This window comes from Panthera uncia (assembly GCF_023721935.1).
Source record: "Panthera uncia isolate 11264 chromosome C1 unlocalized genomic scaffold, Puncia_PCG_1.0 HiC_scaffold_4, whole genome shotgun sequence".
NCBI lineage: Eukaryota > Metazoa > Chordata > Mammalia > Carnivora > Felidae > Panthera > Panthera uncia.
Window position 1 is genome coordinate 46,221,996 of NW_026057585.1, and position 15,439 is coordinate 46,237,434.

The 15,439-nt window shown below is 34.4% G+C and overlaps 1 protein-coding gene across 5 annotated transcripts in view; it reads left to right on the forward strand.

Moving 5' to 3' along the window:
* Positions 1-15,439, forward strand: part of NEGR1 (neuronal growth regulator 1) — an 841,086-nt gene that overhangs the window by 393,862 nt on the left and 431,785 nt on the right. The window lies entirely within an intron of this gene.

A 15,439-nucleotide genomic window follows, 5' to 3' on the forward strand; every position in this document is an offset into this window, starting at 1 on the left:
GTTAAGTTTCTGAAGATCCACATATGAGTGAAAACATATGGTATCTGTCCTTCTCTGACTGACTTATTTCACTTAGCATAATACCTCACGGCTCCATCCACATTTCTGCAAATGGCATATTTCATTCTTTCTCATTGCCAAGTAGTATTCCATTGAATATATAAACCACATCTTATTTATCCATTCGTCAATTGATGGGCATTTAGGCTCAGTGCAGCTGCTCTAGAAAACAGTGTGAAGGTTCGTCAAAAAAATTAAAAATAGAACTACCCTATGACCCAGCAATAGCACTAGAAGGAATTTACCCAAAGGATACAGGAGTGCTGATGCATAGGGGCATGTGTACCCCAATGTTTATAGCAGCACTTTCAACAATAGCCAAATTATGGAAAGATTTTATTTTTAAATAATTTCTATACCTGATGTGGAGCTTGAACTTACAACCTTGAGATCAAGAGCCACGTGCTCTGCCCACTGAGCCAGCCAGGCACCCATCAAATGTAAGCATATAAGCTTTATTTGTTACCAGCCCTGAAGAACACCTCTCAAACTAGGGTTATAAATATAGAAAGGATTTTATATATTTTAGACGAGTATTTCAGACTTCTACTTTTGCAGGTGAAAAAGGTTACAACAAAGCAGTTGCAGGATTTATCAAGGGACAAGTAACTAACTAGCTGCACAGCTGGGATCTGAGAGCTGTCCTTTTGATATTAAATCCAATGTAGAACATCACCTCCTTGTCCTACTTATCTGGCTTTTGTGTTATATTGAGTTTAGTACTCACCAGCTATTCATGAATCCAGTGTTTTTGCATTTATACATGTTTTTGAAATGGAAAATAGGGGCGTAATACTTTGAGTTATAGAATAGAGAGAGAGAGGTCTATTTTAAATCTGAACAAAGAAAAACGCTCAGCAATTATTTTACCAATTGAGAAATTAAAAAGAGAGTCCAGTATGGATCAGTACAGATTATATCTGTAATATGGCATCAGAACATAGTACTTAAGGACACAGCATTTGTAGTCAGTCCAACCAACTTCGAATCCCAGTTTACTTGATTGTTATCTTTGACTATTTAATCTCTCCATGCCTCCATTTTCTCATTTCTAAAATGGAGATAATCTAAATTGAGAACACAGAAATAACCTTTTATTTTTATGGTCAATTGATTTTTCACAAGGATGGCAAAACAGTTCAATGGGGAAACAATAGCCTTTTTAACAAATAGCGTGCACCAACTGTATATGGATATACAGTTGCAAAAGAATGAAGTTGAACCCCCTACCTCAGGTTGCATCCAAAACAATTAACTTAAAATGAGTAAAAAACTTGAAGGTCAGAGCTACAACTATAAAACTCATACAAGAAAACATAGGAGTTTTCAGGACCTTAGGTTACACAGTGGTTTCTTGTATATGAACAAAAGCACAAACATCAAGGGGGAAAAAATAGATAAATTCAACTTAATCAAAAATTTAAAATGTTTAAGCTTCAAAGGATCCCATCAGGAAAGTGAAACAACCACAGAATGGGAGAAATGTGCAAATCATTTATCAGATAAGACACTAGTATTTAAAATCATGATGAATTCTTACAATAAAACAATGAAAAGAAAATCCAATTAGGACGTTTTCCTTTTCTCACTTGTTAGTATCTCTCTCTTCTCTGTTTCAGAAAACTAGTAAACAATAGTAAATATAAAAATATAAATGTAACAAATAGCTCTCAAGTAGTGTTATATTTGATTTATCTTCATTGAAGATCTTGCTCTCTGTTCCGGGCAAATTGGAGACAGGCTGGAATGATACAGAGGTATAGGGGCTTCTGGGTGGCTCTGTCGGTTAAGCATCTGACTCCTGATTTTGGCTCAGGTCATGATCTCACAGTTTATGAGATTGAGCCCCATGGAGCCAGTTTGGGATTCTCTCCCTCCTTCTCTCTCTGCTCCTCCCCGACTCATGCTCTCCCTGTCTCTTTCAAAATAAATAAACTTAAAAAAAAGAAGGTGTAGTGTACCTTATATAACCTCTATTACCATTTCAGAGGCTGACTAATGTTAAAAAGTGAAGATGAGTCTTCTACCCAAAATAAATAACTTAACCTGATGAGGTGTGAAGAACTAATGATTCATTTATCTGTCCCACCTCAATTCTAGCATTCTTCTCTCCTTTCCTTCCTTCATTTTCTTCCCCCATAACCTGTGACTAAGCATATACTCTGCACAGGCCATTGTAGTATAATTTGTGGCCATGAAGACAGGTAATACAATGTACAGTAACTGTTCTCATGGAATCACCAGGTTAGTACCATGGAAGAAAAATGCAATGTAAACTTTAGGTCTTATTGCTCTCCGATTATCACTGTAAAGTAAACACTAACGTTTTCACTTACTATCCTTATTAGGGCATAACTAATAATCATAATTCTCAAGAGAATACGTTTACCAGGATTTGACTTCAAGAAACTCCCCTGGACTAGTGTAAGCCCTTTGTTAAGGTTTTCAATACGTTTTGTTCCTTTGTGTATAATTAGCAACTCCTTTGGAAGCCTGCAAACATTAAAGTTCAGGTTTCTCATAGGACTGTTAACAGTTGATGGTCTTTTCTCAGAAGCACATATGTGAAAAAGCTGTCTTTTGATATAGAAACTTAATGATGAGATTTAGTTAACGTTTAAAGTATAAGTCTTTTCAACTAAATCTGATGCTTATTGAAAGTATGTTTATAACAAATAGTTTATATCTTACTCATTTTATAGTATAAAGATATTTCTGTGAAAAACATATTTTGGTTATGTTGAGTATAAATACCCATATATTTTGTTGAGAAAAATATCCAGGTAAATATAGAACAGATGAAAGTTTAAAGAGAATCATAATATTTTACTAGGTATTTGGATAAGTCATAATAATGCTAATATATATAATCAAGGAAAAATGATTCCCTACAATATTAAGTACTTCCCTATTCTCTAGTGTTTCCATGGATATTAAAAAAATCATGTTCACTATGATTAATTAATGGCTTGTGAACCATTTTCTAGGAAGTTTGGAGATTTTATTGCATATTTCAGCTGCAGTGTGTAAACTTCATATGTTGTCTATTCATCCTGATCCTCTCATTCATAGTTCATTCCTAATTTTGTGCTTTACTACAGAAGTTTTAAAAAGGGCTAATGTGAAAATTTTTCCTTATAATAAAAATATTAAAAAATCTAAACAAGTAGAAATCTTGCAAGAAACATTGCTATGTGAGTCAGGTCTTCTGGGAGAATTGCAAGCTGGCATATTGCCCACTTATGCAGGGTTTCTTAATTTGTTCTACTATAAAATATTGTGAGTCTTTTCCCTAGCCATAAGTACTTGCACCAGTTTGAAATGCAGAAATTATAATTAGACTTGAAACTGAAAAAGAAGGTACCGTGGAGAGTCCTCGCTCTTATTAGCTTTATAGCTAGGGACAAACAGATGCCACAGACTATTTGAGGGCTGTTTCTTGGATGATGCTAATTGTTTATTGTGCTCATTATTCTGTGACATCCTTAGAATCACCCAGGTGGGGAGATGTTAGACTAAAATTATCAGTATCTGTGCTAAGACAAACTCACCCGTACAACAGTTTAACTCCATTTTGGCCACAGCAGAGGGATTCAAAAGCCATTTTGAGTTTTATGAACAAGATTAAGAAAGCACTTGACACTGACCTTAGCTTATAAAAGTGGAACCCTCAGTAAATTGTTTTAGATTCTGTCACATTCCTAGTTCAAATATATAGAGGAAAATGTTTATAAGAAGAAATAAGATCAAGGACAAGCCCAACTGTTTTCCATGTGAATTTTAACCAACATCCAGGCAACTGCTTTGATTCATTGCATGTGATTGCCTATTTATAGGCCTGCCAGGCTTATTCTGAGCAATCGCTAAACATTTCTTTTAAAAATAATTTGTCTTTGATATACTTGTTTCATAAAAGTGGTGAGTGAGTGTGTCATCTAGTTCTCAATTTCCCACATGCCAAGTACAGGGTTTTGCATGCCATAGATATAGAATAAAAAAACCCAATCCTTTTATTGGAGACAGGGAACATGAAATTTCACTTTAATCCAGATGAATTTTTAGACACCTTTCAGTTTTTAAATTCTATGATTTTACTCATTTATTGATTTGATTTTGTTGATTCACTTATTGAATAATCCCAAATTATCAAATAGAAAATAAGTGTTTTATAAACTCATTGATAAAATGCACTGAAATTTGAATGTTTCACATATACAGTGTTCAATTACAGTACGAATTTAGACTGGGTGAGTCTGTATGTGTGGGTGTGGTCTAGTTACAGTGAAAAATAGATGACTGGAAGAACAATTGGCAATTCTTCGAACAATTTTCATACCCCCTTCTCCCAAGAAATGAGGGAAAATACCACTCTTATAAGAAAGCCAACATAATGGGGGTGCCTGGGTGGCTCAGTCAGTTAAGCACCTGACTTCGGCTCAGGTCATGATCTTGTGGTTTGTGGGTTCAAACCCCCATCGGGCTCTGTGCTGACAGCTCAGAGCCTAGAGCCTGCTTCAGATTCTGTGTCTCCCTCTCTCTTTGCCCACCCCCCACACTCTGTCTCTCTCTCCTTCAAAAATAAATAAACATTAAAAAAAATTTTTTAAGAAAGCCAACATAATAAAAAGCAATATATAAGCTGCTCATAAACCAAGGTGGAGGAAAGAATGGTCAATTAAAGACAGTGTTAGGAAAGATATGGAATAAGGAAGGAATAACTAGAATTACTTCCAGTAGACTTTAAGAGACCCTGTGGAGAAATTGAGACATTTGATTTTCATTGATTTGAGTAAAGCATAAAGACAGAACAGCATTATGGTTAAGGACACAAAAGAGTCATTATCTAAGAGAATAAAGAAAATCATGTTAATTAGCTGTTGGTAACTCTTCTATTTACTTTTTCAAAACCTTTATCTTATTAAATATTTGGTATTGTTTCTAACAATAATAGCAAACAATTTGTGTTATGTTGAGTCAATTTTAACTTTAGGAAAAATATCTCCTTTGTTTCACCGAAAAGTATATTTCAGTGCAATAATCTGTAATCATCATTATGCTAGACAAACTAACTCTTCTGGGGAGTTTATCAAATAGTAAGATTCCTATGTTGAATTATCTGCGATACAACTTTTAGTTGAACAAAAAGATCACTCCTTTGATTTTTCTAATTATTTAACAAAAATTCCAAAATTAGCCAACATTATAGCATATCAAACAACAGTAGAAATTTAATGTATGTAATTATTATATAGTAAATCAAGTATTTTAATCTAGAATTTATGGAAATTATTATTTTTAAATTATTTAAATTATTTTAAATTATTATTTATTATGCTCTGATAGGAATATAATTGAAGACATATACTTTTATAATGAATAAATCCAACAGTAGTGGTATTGATGAAGTGAGTTAATATATGTGATTTACATTTGCTGAAGTAATGCTTTTACATAGAAGAAACTGCAGCTCAGAAAGTCTGACATGCAAGGCCAAGCAGCAACAAAGCTGAAATTAGACTTTTTGAGTTTACATATATTGAATTTAGTTAAACAGAAGTAAGCATTATAGCATTTAACAAATGATTACAAAGCATCATTTACTTACCATTATGTATGCTAGGTATTTTGCACAAATTTTCTCCAATAATTATAACCCAACAAAGTGGTTACATAATATGGCTCACAAATGAAATAGCAGAAACTCAGAAGGCAAAGAAAATAATCCATAATCACATAGTTAATAATTGTTAGCAAAAAGTATTCCTATAACCTCCACCAGACCTAGACTGAGAACCACTGAAACTGAATCCTTGGGAAAAGCTCAACATGTGTTTTTGTTTCGTTGGTTGGTTGGTTTGTGTCTGTGTGTGTGTGTGTGTGTGTGTGTGTGTGTGTTTTAATGTCCTGAAGATTATTTTTTTTTTGTATGTGGAGCTGATAACCTGTTATCAAGAATACTGGGGCGGGGGGGGGGGGGTGTGTGAGAAAACAGGGCTACTAAAGATAGGTCCCTTTTAAGCCTTATTAAATTTCAGTGTCTCTTTAATTTTTAAGGAACTAAAAATTTTACACATTGTGTTTTCAAGAAAGTCAGCCATGAAAGATTCAGTGTTCTTATGGGAAACATTCTCTTCTCTAAATGAAAAAATAAATTCTCTGTTAACTCTCTTGAAAGGTCTTCTAATTGAGGAAGTCCATTCTTCCCTCAAAGCACGTGGGCATTTCCCATTAATAATAAAGCCCTTAGGAGAAAAATAATTCCCTAAGATGCTATAAAATGCCCAAATAGAATGAAATCTTCTGCCAAGGTTTATACTGACTCTGAGTTTTGATATAAGCAGCTAACTGTGCCTTCCACAGGACTTAGGAAAATTTTATCAGCAGTTATACAACTAACTGAATTAAGCGGAAAGGAGCAAATGTGAAAGTCAACAGATTTAAATTGCACCCTCTAACTACAAAGCAAGGTTTGCATCTGTTTATTTTGATGACAGTCCATCTTGGTGCCATGCTTTATGATCCAAGAGTCTAGAAAAGTGAGATAACAGTGCTCTTGAATTCCACAGGAAGACAACATGTTTGGAAGAGAATATTCCCAAGCTGTGTTAATAGGAAAACATCTGTCAGTTACAGATTAATTTTCTTCACAGATTTCTACCTTTGGAAACATCTGCAGCTGAAATGCATTTCTCTATAATGTAGATTACAGAGGTCAACTAGTTTATCAGCCATTCTAAGAACTGGCTGCTTTCTACAGTACACAGATATGGCTGAAATAGCAAGATTAAGTGCACACCCTTAAAACCATGAGGGAAAAGCAGTTGGGTGTAAGGGAAAGACTTTAGAAAAGAACATATTAGTACCAAAGTAATTCAGTTGGAGACTCACTTGTTGTCTGCCACGTTTTAATGAAGGAAAGTCACATGATACTCATTTATCCAAGAAACATTTACACCAGTCTTTCCCACATATATTTTATAAGAAAAAACGTATCCCTCCGAATTTAATAGTTGATTATCAAATGAAAATAAATAGAGCAAACATAGGCACCTTGCAGAATCTTTGTTTAAAATGGTTTATTTATAGCTTCATACTTAAATAGTTTGTGTATCTTAAAATACACATGCATATTAGCAAGTTAGAAAAATGTAAATGTAGAAATCTGTGCAAAGGCCTAATTGAAATGAACCTTGCCAAACAATTAACAGTTTTGATTTATTTTAGACTAAGATTTAAGACTCTAGGGAACTTGCATGCAAAAGCCAGAAGGCTTGGTGATGTCACCAGCACTGTAAGGAAGAAACTATCAATAGTATTCTTATTAAAAGTTGAATTTGCTGTGAAGCTGATAGTTTCCTCTTTTCATCATCCTCCTTTATCCATCCTTATCGTCTTCTTTTTTTTTTCTGATTCTTTTCTGCATCAGACCCCTATTGTCCCAAATAAAAGCCTCTCATAAAACATCTGCATATTTGGGGATCCTGTTATCTACATAATCTTTAGAAGAGCAATTTCCTTCAAGCTTGAAGGAAACATGCTGCATTGTCGGAAGGGAGGACTGTAATGAGACAGAATTCTATTGAGAATTCTTTATAGGTAAAAAGTGTTGGTGAGATTCCAGGACCAGGTGGGTCGATAACATAAATTCTTTATATATGTGAATACCACCCATCTTTTGTCATTCTGAATATTATTATAATTACTGGGTATGTTGCTTGTCATTCTCATGGAATTCCAAGAAGCTTAATTTCAGGCTGAAGATCTAATCTAAACACTCATCGATATTAATAATTAAATGAATATTAATCCCCCACTATTTATTCTTTATTGTGGTAAGAAGATGCAAGGTCTTAAGGGAAATACTAGCAGCCCTAAGCATAGATCCTTTGTCCAAAGCTCTTAACCTTTCTTTGAGGTGATGCATTTATGGGTAGGAAGAAGAAAAATATTTATGTATACAGTCAGAATTGAAGGCAGTAGGTTATCTTGGTAGGAACTGCAAAAATATTTTACCAGAGGGTAAAAGAGTACTTTGAAAAGCTCCATTGAAAGTGTAAGGTTTTCTATCTGTATCAAAATGCTTGGAACTCATTTCATAGGAGTCTAAAAAAGTTTGCAAAAAGAATATTCACCTGGAACCAAAGGTTGTCTTAGATTTGAACAGAGAACAACAAATGAAAAAATCAACAAGGAATCTTTGTTTGGCCAACACTAGCTTGCATATATTCTTAAAGGATTCATTTGGGTAAGTAATTAGAAACATCACCATTTTTATCTCTAGAAATATACTTTTAAATGGATTAAAATGATAATTTTATAAACCCTAGGAAGTTAGTACAAAAAGCACTTTAAAATGCAGTCATTCTTTTTGAAATATGAACAATAAGAATAGTTTATTAAGAAGCATATCAATAAAAGGTGAAAGATTATAAGATTCTCTCTATATACAATAGTCAATTTTTTTTTTGTATTATGAAAACATATCTTTAAAGCTTTCCACCTTGATACCTGGGAGAGTTTTGAATGTACTTCATCTCTCCTTTATAAAATCCTAAGGTTTAAAGTTAAAAATATATACTTCTAAAAATATTACTGGAAAGGAAAGTGATTTTATATTATTAGCTATCTTGATAATCTTGCAATATTTCAAGACAAGTCACACTAAAGTTACTATGTTTGGCTGCAATGAAAAGGTATATCTTCTTATAGAGCTCACATGAATGCTTCAATTTCTGAAGCAAGTGTCAGAGATAACTTTTTACTGAGGTTTACATTAGTCTGTTTAATGTTTCTAAATTGGGTCCTCAGATGAGATTTCTAGTCCCTTTACACTTTGTCTTTAAATAAAAGATTTTCGGTTGAAAAATCTGAAATTTTACTCAATACTCCATCTAAAGATAGGGAGAAAAATTATATAGCCCTAGAAATGTTGTGAATGGCATGTTAAAACCTTGGAATTTATGAGATTTTTTGTGAAATGATTTAGTAAAGAGCAAAAAAGTTATGTTAAGATATTTTTCATAGAGAACAAAGAAATCCTTTATAACTTGTGATATGCTAGAACACTTTGCATGTTTAGAGATTTTAATAAACTCTTGAACAAAGGGATTTGTTGTGTAATTATCATGGTGTATTTAATTATTTCCCCACCTATAGTGTCAGCATAAGGCTATCAGAAAAGTTTATATTTCCATAAATGTTTTCTGTTATTGACTGGCCTTGCTAGTTACAGCTGGGCTTCAGCCAACTTGCTGGTAGATCTTGTCTTCTTGAAGGCACCCTTAGTCATTAAAAACAATTCTCTTTTCTTAGATACTGAACTTCTAAAAGGCTGCCAACCTGTTCCTTTTAATATTCTTTTTATATTGCTGAGTGAAGGTGGGAAGGGACTTTGGTCATCAGTTTTAATTCCAGGGCAACAAGACAAAAGATACCACTTACCACTCATCATCCTTTACACATTTTTATAATTTACTTGATGGCTAATAGGTAGGATGTGCCAATGTAATACTTATTGCTGTTTTTAAGGTTTCAGTGCTGTGTTCTCAATCTCATACATTGCTATATGGTAACAGGGATATTTATTGACCCAGATATAACTCTTGAGGAATTCACTGATAGATATAATATTGATCTATATTCCTTTCTATTGTCTTCACACTAATGTGGCTAAGACCAAGGTGGCACATGGTCAAGCAACAAACATCTTTAAGTACACACTGACTTTGTAGATTTATTAGTCCCTTGAATTAGTTCTTGGTGGGGATACTGCAATTAATTTCATATCTTCTAAGATGCCATGCATTTTATAATTGTCCAGAAATTTTTAATCATTCATAATAGTGACTTAAATTTATTTCAGTGTATAAAACTTTACATTTTCATAACAGAAAATACTTTTTCAAAGTAAAATGGGATAATTTGATGTTATAGTTACAAACATGAGGGCAGAGGTTTCCGGAGTACTCCCTGGACAAAGCAATATTATCATTACTGAGTACTTGTTAAAAAGGCAAATTCTCAGGCTCCACCCCAGACTATGAATAAGAAACTCAGGGTAGGGCCCAACAATCTGTGTTGTTTTTTTTATTATTATTTTTGAGACAGGGAGAGACAGAGCATGAACAGGGGAGGGTCATAGAGAGGGAGACACAGAATCTGAAACGGGCTCCAGGTTCTGAGCTGTCAGCACAGAGCCTGACGTGGGGCTCGAACTCACGGAGCGTGAGATCATGACCTGGGCCAAAGTCGGCTACTCAACTGACTGAGCCGCCCAGGCACCCCTAAAAATCTGTGTTTTAACAAGCCTTCCAGGTGATTTTTATTTATGCCAAAGTGGAAAAATCATTGTTGGGAAGGATAGTGAAAGCACTTTGTCCAGAAACGAATAATCTCTGATGAAGAAATTCATGAGGGAAACAAATTTAAACTTATATGTTCTAATTTTTTTTAATTAAAGAATACATAGTCTACTGAAATTGTCCAGAATTTATTTGAGATTATTGATTTTAAATCATTACCTTCTACCTTCCACCCACCAAACAAAAATTAATAAGAGTAGACTTTTTTCTAGGATTTGAAATTATTGCAGAAATAATGATGATTTTGACGTCATTTAACTTTGAATTAGGAAAACTAAAAACAGAAAATCATTACCCTGACATCACTACATGAATTCTAAATGAAGTTCAGGCCATGACAGGCCATGGCATATTTTGTTGTACTCCTTAAGTTATAATGTAAAACGTGTAACAGTATCTCCATCAAGGACTAAGGAGTTAGTCCTTTGTGCTGGGGCAGGTCAATAGAACATTCACATTGGGTATGGACTCCCTGTGGTGGCAAATAAACCCTAACTAATTTTTATTGTTTTCTTCTTAAAAGATAATGGGTATTATTGTAAAAAGCATATGTATTAAACTAAAACCACAGACAATTCCACTCTTCTGTCTAGTCTACTTTCTTGGTCATTAATAGTGAATTGTGCCCCTCCATTATATGTTGAAGCCCTAACTACCCCAGATTTGGAGTTAGTATCTTTAAAGAGGTAATTAAGACTAAATGAAGTCATGAGGGTGGACCCTAATCCCCTGTGACTGGTGTTCTTAAAAGAGGAGATAATTAGGATAGGAACCAGCATAGAAGAAAGATCACATGAAGACAGAGATAGAAGATACTATCTACAAGCCAAGAAAAGAGGTGTCAGAAGAAATCAAACGTGCCGACATCTTGATCTCCAAATTCTACCCTCCAGAACTGTGAGAAAGTTAATTTCTATTGTTTAAGCCACCCAGTTTGTGGTACCTGGTTATGGAAGTCCTATCAAAATAATATAGTCACTATTGTTTATTGTAGTTACTCCTTTTTCTTTGATGGTAGCTATTTCTGGTTCACTGCTGAATTTTCCTCCAGGTAGAGCTGCCTCTCTTGCTTAATCTCAGAATTTGTTTGTCTCTTTCTGTCATGCTACCATTGTTTTGAAAACTTTTTGATTGTTTTATCACTTGCCACCTTCATCTTCTACCCCTTAACCTGTACAATCATGCTAGAGTTTTATATTCTATTTCCATCCTCACTATTACTGCTATAGGTCTTCATCTCTTCTCCAGACTATTGCAAGACTCTTCCTTTAGGATTCACTTTCTCTGAGTCTCTTTTCAGATTCTAGACTGGCCTCTGAAATGCAGGTAGCATGGGTGTTCTAAAGCAGAGGTCTGATTTATCTCCTTTAATCACTCATCCTTATTATTTTAGAGTTTAATTTAAAAAAAATACTTTATCCTCCATTGATTACATGATAAGCCCCAATGCTCTAATATGGAATCATGACCTATAAAAACTTTTTTTTTTCCATTCCTCTGTGTATTACTTATGCTCAAGCAGTTCAAATCTATGATCTTTCCCTTGCAACTAGAATACACTCCTCACTTGTATTGTCTTTCTAGATAATTTTCAGATACATATAAGATCCTCAGATTCCTAGGTATGAATGAATGGTTATCTCTACAAAGTATAAAAAGTAAAATGCTATACAGAAATACCCTTTAAGGTCTAATTCAAGTCCTACTTTCTCCTAAGATCTTCCTGAACTACTGTTGCCTATGCTTCATCCTCTGAAATACCTTTAATGTTTGTCATTCACTGAATAGTAGATGGTGAACACATTAACATTTCTCATATTGTTAGCTTAAAATCATAGAATCATAACAGTATAGAACTATACTGGACTTGCAAAAAGAAAAACTCTTATATTATATATATTTATTTTTTATGATTGATATATTTAAAACATAGTTAAGGATGTCCCCCAAAAGAATCCAGAGGTTCTTATTATGTTCATTAGCTTAAAAAACAAATGAGAACCATAGGTAGTACTAACTTCAGGAAAGAAACAAAGTATGGAAGCAAGTAGATGAGAGATTAAGTCTAAACAAGAAAACTATCTTATTTAACATTATGACTATTTTTACTTGGTCGGCAATGCTCTGGGTCAGGACAGGTTTATGAAGGTAATATAGAGTGGTCTAATTTCATTGAGGCTTTTCATCTTTTTTGTTGTGCCTTAGAATATTTTAGGACAGGGGCGCCTGGGTGGCTCAGTCGGTTAAGTGTCCTACTTCAGCTCAGGTCATGATCTCACAGTTTGTGAGTTCAAGCCCCACGTCGGGCTGTGTTCTGACAGCTCAGAGCCTGGAGCCTGCTTCAGATTCTGTGTCTCCCTATCTCTCTCTGCCCCTCCCCTGCTCATGCCCTGTTACTTTCTGCCTCAAAATATAAATAAAACATTAAAAAAATTTTTTTAAAGAATATTTTAGAACAATATTTGTAGATAGTTATTTTCTAGGGGTGCCAGCTGGCTCAGTCATAGAGTATGCAACTCTTGATCTTGGGTTTGTGAGTTTGAGTCCTACATTGGGTGTAGGGATAATTTTACAAAAATAAAAATCTTAAAAAAAATAAAAGAAAGAAATAAAGTTATTTTCTAGAGAATGGTCCTAGTTAGCCAGGTGTTTGGGTGGGTCCTGTATTACAATCTTGGTTCTTAGTACTTCTGGTAGTTAAACTGTACTCTCTGAAATACAGATGTTTCTAAGTCTCTAGAATCTAAAAACAAGACTTCAACATGCAATTGTTCAGATTGTTCGCTGCACAGGAGTGCCAGCTAAAAGATTAAGGTTGGGGTTTAAATCCAGCCCACATCTGCTCACCACACTATAATCCCTAGTACTGGTCTGTTCCTTTTCTATTTCATATGAAGACTTTTTACTGGTCTGCAGCAGTCCTGTTGAAATCAGTTGACATTATCAATTGCCACCATTATTATTGACAGCATGAATTAGTTAAATTCCAAAGACTCAGAATAACCAGAAATCTGCTTTTACAGAGAGAAGCAGGATTATTCTGTATCCAAGTTACGAGTTTTAGTTTAAGAAGTTTTTTTTTAATTATTAATCCAAGACTCGCTTTCCAGTACAATTAAAGCAAATAAATGCAGCAGAGAAGAGGATGACAAATTGTGCCTAGGATCTATTTTTCTGAAAACTCATTATAATAAGATGGTATCTACTAGATTGTCATTTTTAAGGCATATGGATTTATTCATATTTGTCTTTGTGAGTTAATAAAAACATATTTTATATAGAAAAAAATTTGCTGTGGAAAACATAGTTTTTTGGGCAATCAATATGCAGAATATTCACTGTGATGTTATATTACTGAATGACAACCCAAGTTTTCTAGCCTTGCACATCTTTTTTTTTTTTTTTCAACGTTTTTTATTTATTTTTGGGACAGAGAGAGACAGAGCATGAACGGGGGAGGGGCAGAGAGAGAGGGAGACACAGAATCGGAAACAGGCTCCAGGCTCCGAGCCATCAGCCCAGAGCCTGACGCGGGGCTCGAACTCACGGACCGCGAGATCGTGACCTAGCTGAAGTCGGACGCTTAACCGACTGCGCCACCCAGGCGCCCCTAGCCTTGCACATCTTTTAATTGAAGACGCTTGGACCTCTAGGGGGATAACACACATACGCAATAGGCCTGGCAGCTTCAACCCATTGCAGGGAAAGCAAAGTCACATATTTCAATATTTTTCAGAGCAGGCTAACTATAGCATTAGGTTTATATACTTAAAAGGCAGAAAGTAATGATGGGGAAGACACACCATAAGGTAGAAGAATCAGACAATGTGGGCTTGTAAGTATGAGAATGGTCACCAGGGATGTGGTTTAAAGATGGGGCCCTAAAAACTAGGCAGGGAGAGGAAATGAGAAATTGATGCATAAAGATAATAAGCACCATAACTATTTTACACTCAAACAGAAGGATCAATTTTTGCTTTATTTCCTACCTTGCACATCATTCCTGAGTACAGTCTTCAATTCTTCTATTTTCACCCATTAAATAATGTACTTTCATAGATGCTTTGAGATCCTTAGATGAAAGGTACTAAGTGCAAATTAGTGTCATCTAAAAGCTGTCTTAATGACTTCATAAGCAAGAGTGGAATGGCTTCCAATTTAGTTCTAAATAGGTGTAAATCATTTCATGTGAAGAACCAAGTGAATTAATTGCAGAAGAATAGTTCAGCATGCACCAAATCTATTAGGATACTTGAACACAGCTGCAACTCAGAGGATAAACTAGATTAGAATACTGTTTGCAGAAAATAGCAAATCGAAGCCCTCTTTGAGGCAATTAACAAAATCAGAGCATCCTTTGAAGCAAATAAGCATGAAAAATGGCTTTCTTACTCTGATTTTTCCAATTGCTTAATTTTGCTACTGTCTTGAGTCTCTTAGATTATGTTCAAAGCCCAACACAACAGAGTTTCTGTCATACAGATGAGATTTTGTTTTGATGTGAACTGAACAACCACAACTAAATGCACATTTTCAACCATAGCAATGATGAATATGAACTATTACAGTAACACCCACTAAAGCTTGACTCATTGGTAGTATTACCCATCATATTCTACTTATATTGTTTCCATTGATTGAGGTAGGCATGTGAGAAGATTGAGGGAAAACTAGAAAAAAAGTTATTAACAAAATAATAAAATATAGTATTTGTGTATGTAAATTATTTGGGATGTATAATGTCTTTATATACAGTATCTTAATTATATACAGCTATCTTATGCATTAGTAGCATAGATGTCATTTTTTCTGTATTTTAAAGAGAAGGCAACAATAATTCATATACATTAATTAACTGGTGCACTATCACATAGTGAGAGAGCTGTACATCCGGGGCTTAGCCTAATGTTTTTTCCAAAACCTTTCTACTAACCCATGCTACAATAAAATTTCTTAAAAATTTTATAGTTTTTTTTTTCTTGCCAACAGACATTTTAGCTACTCCACATTCAAATAAA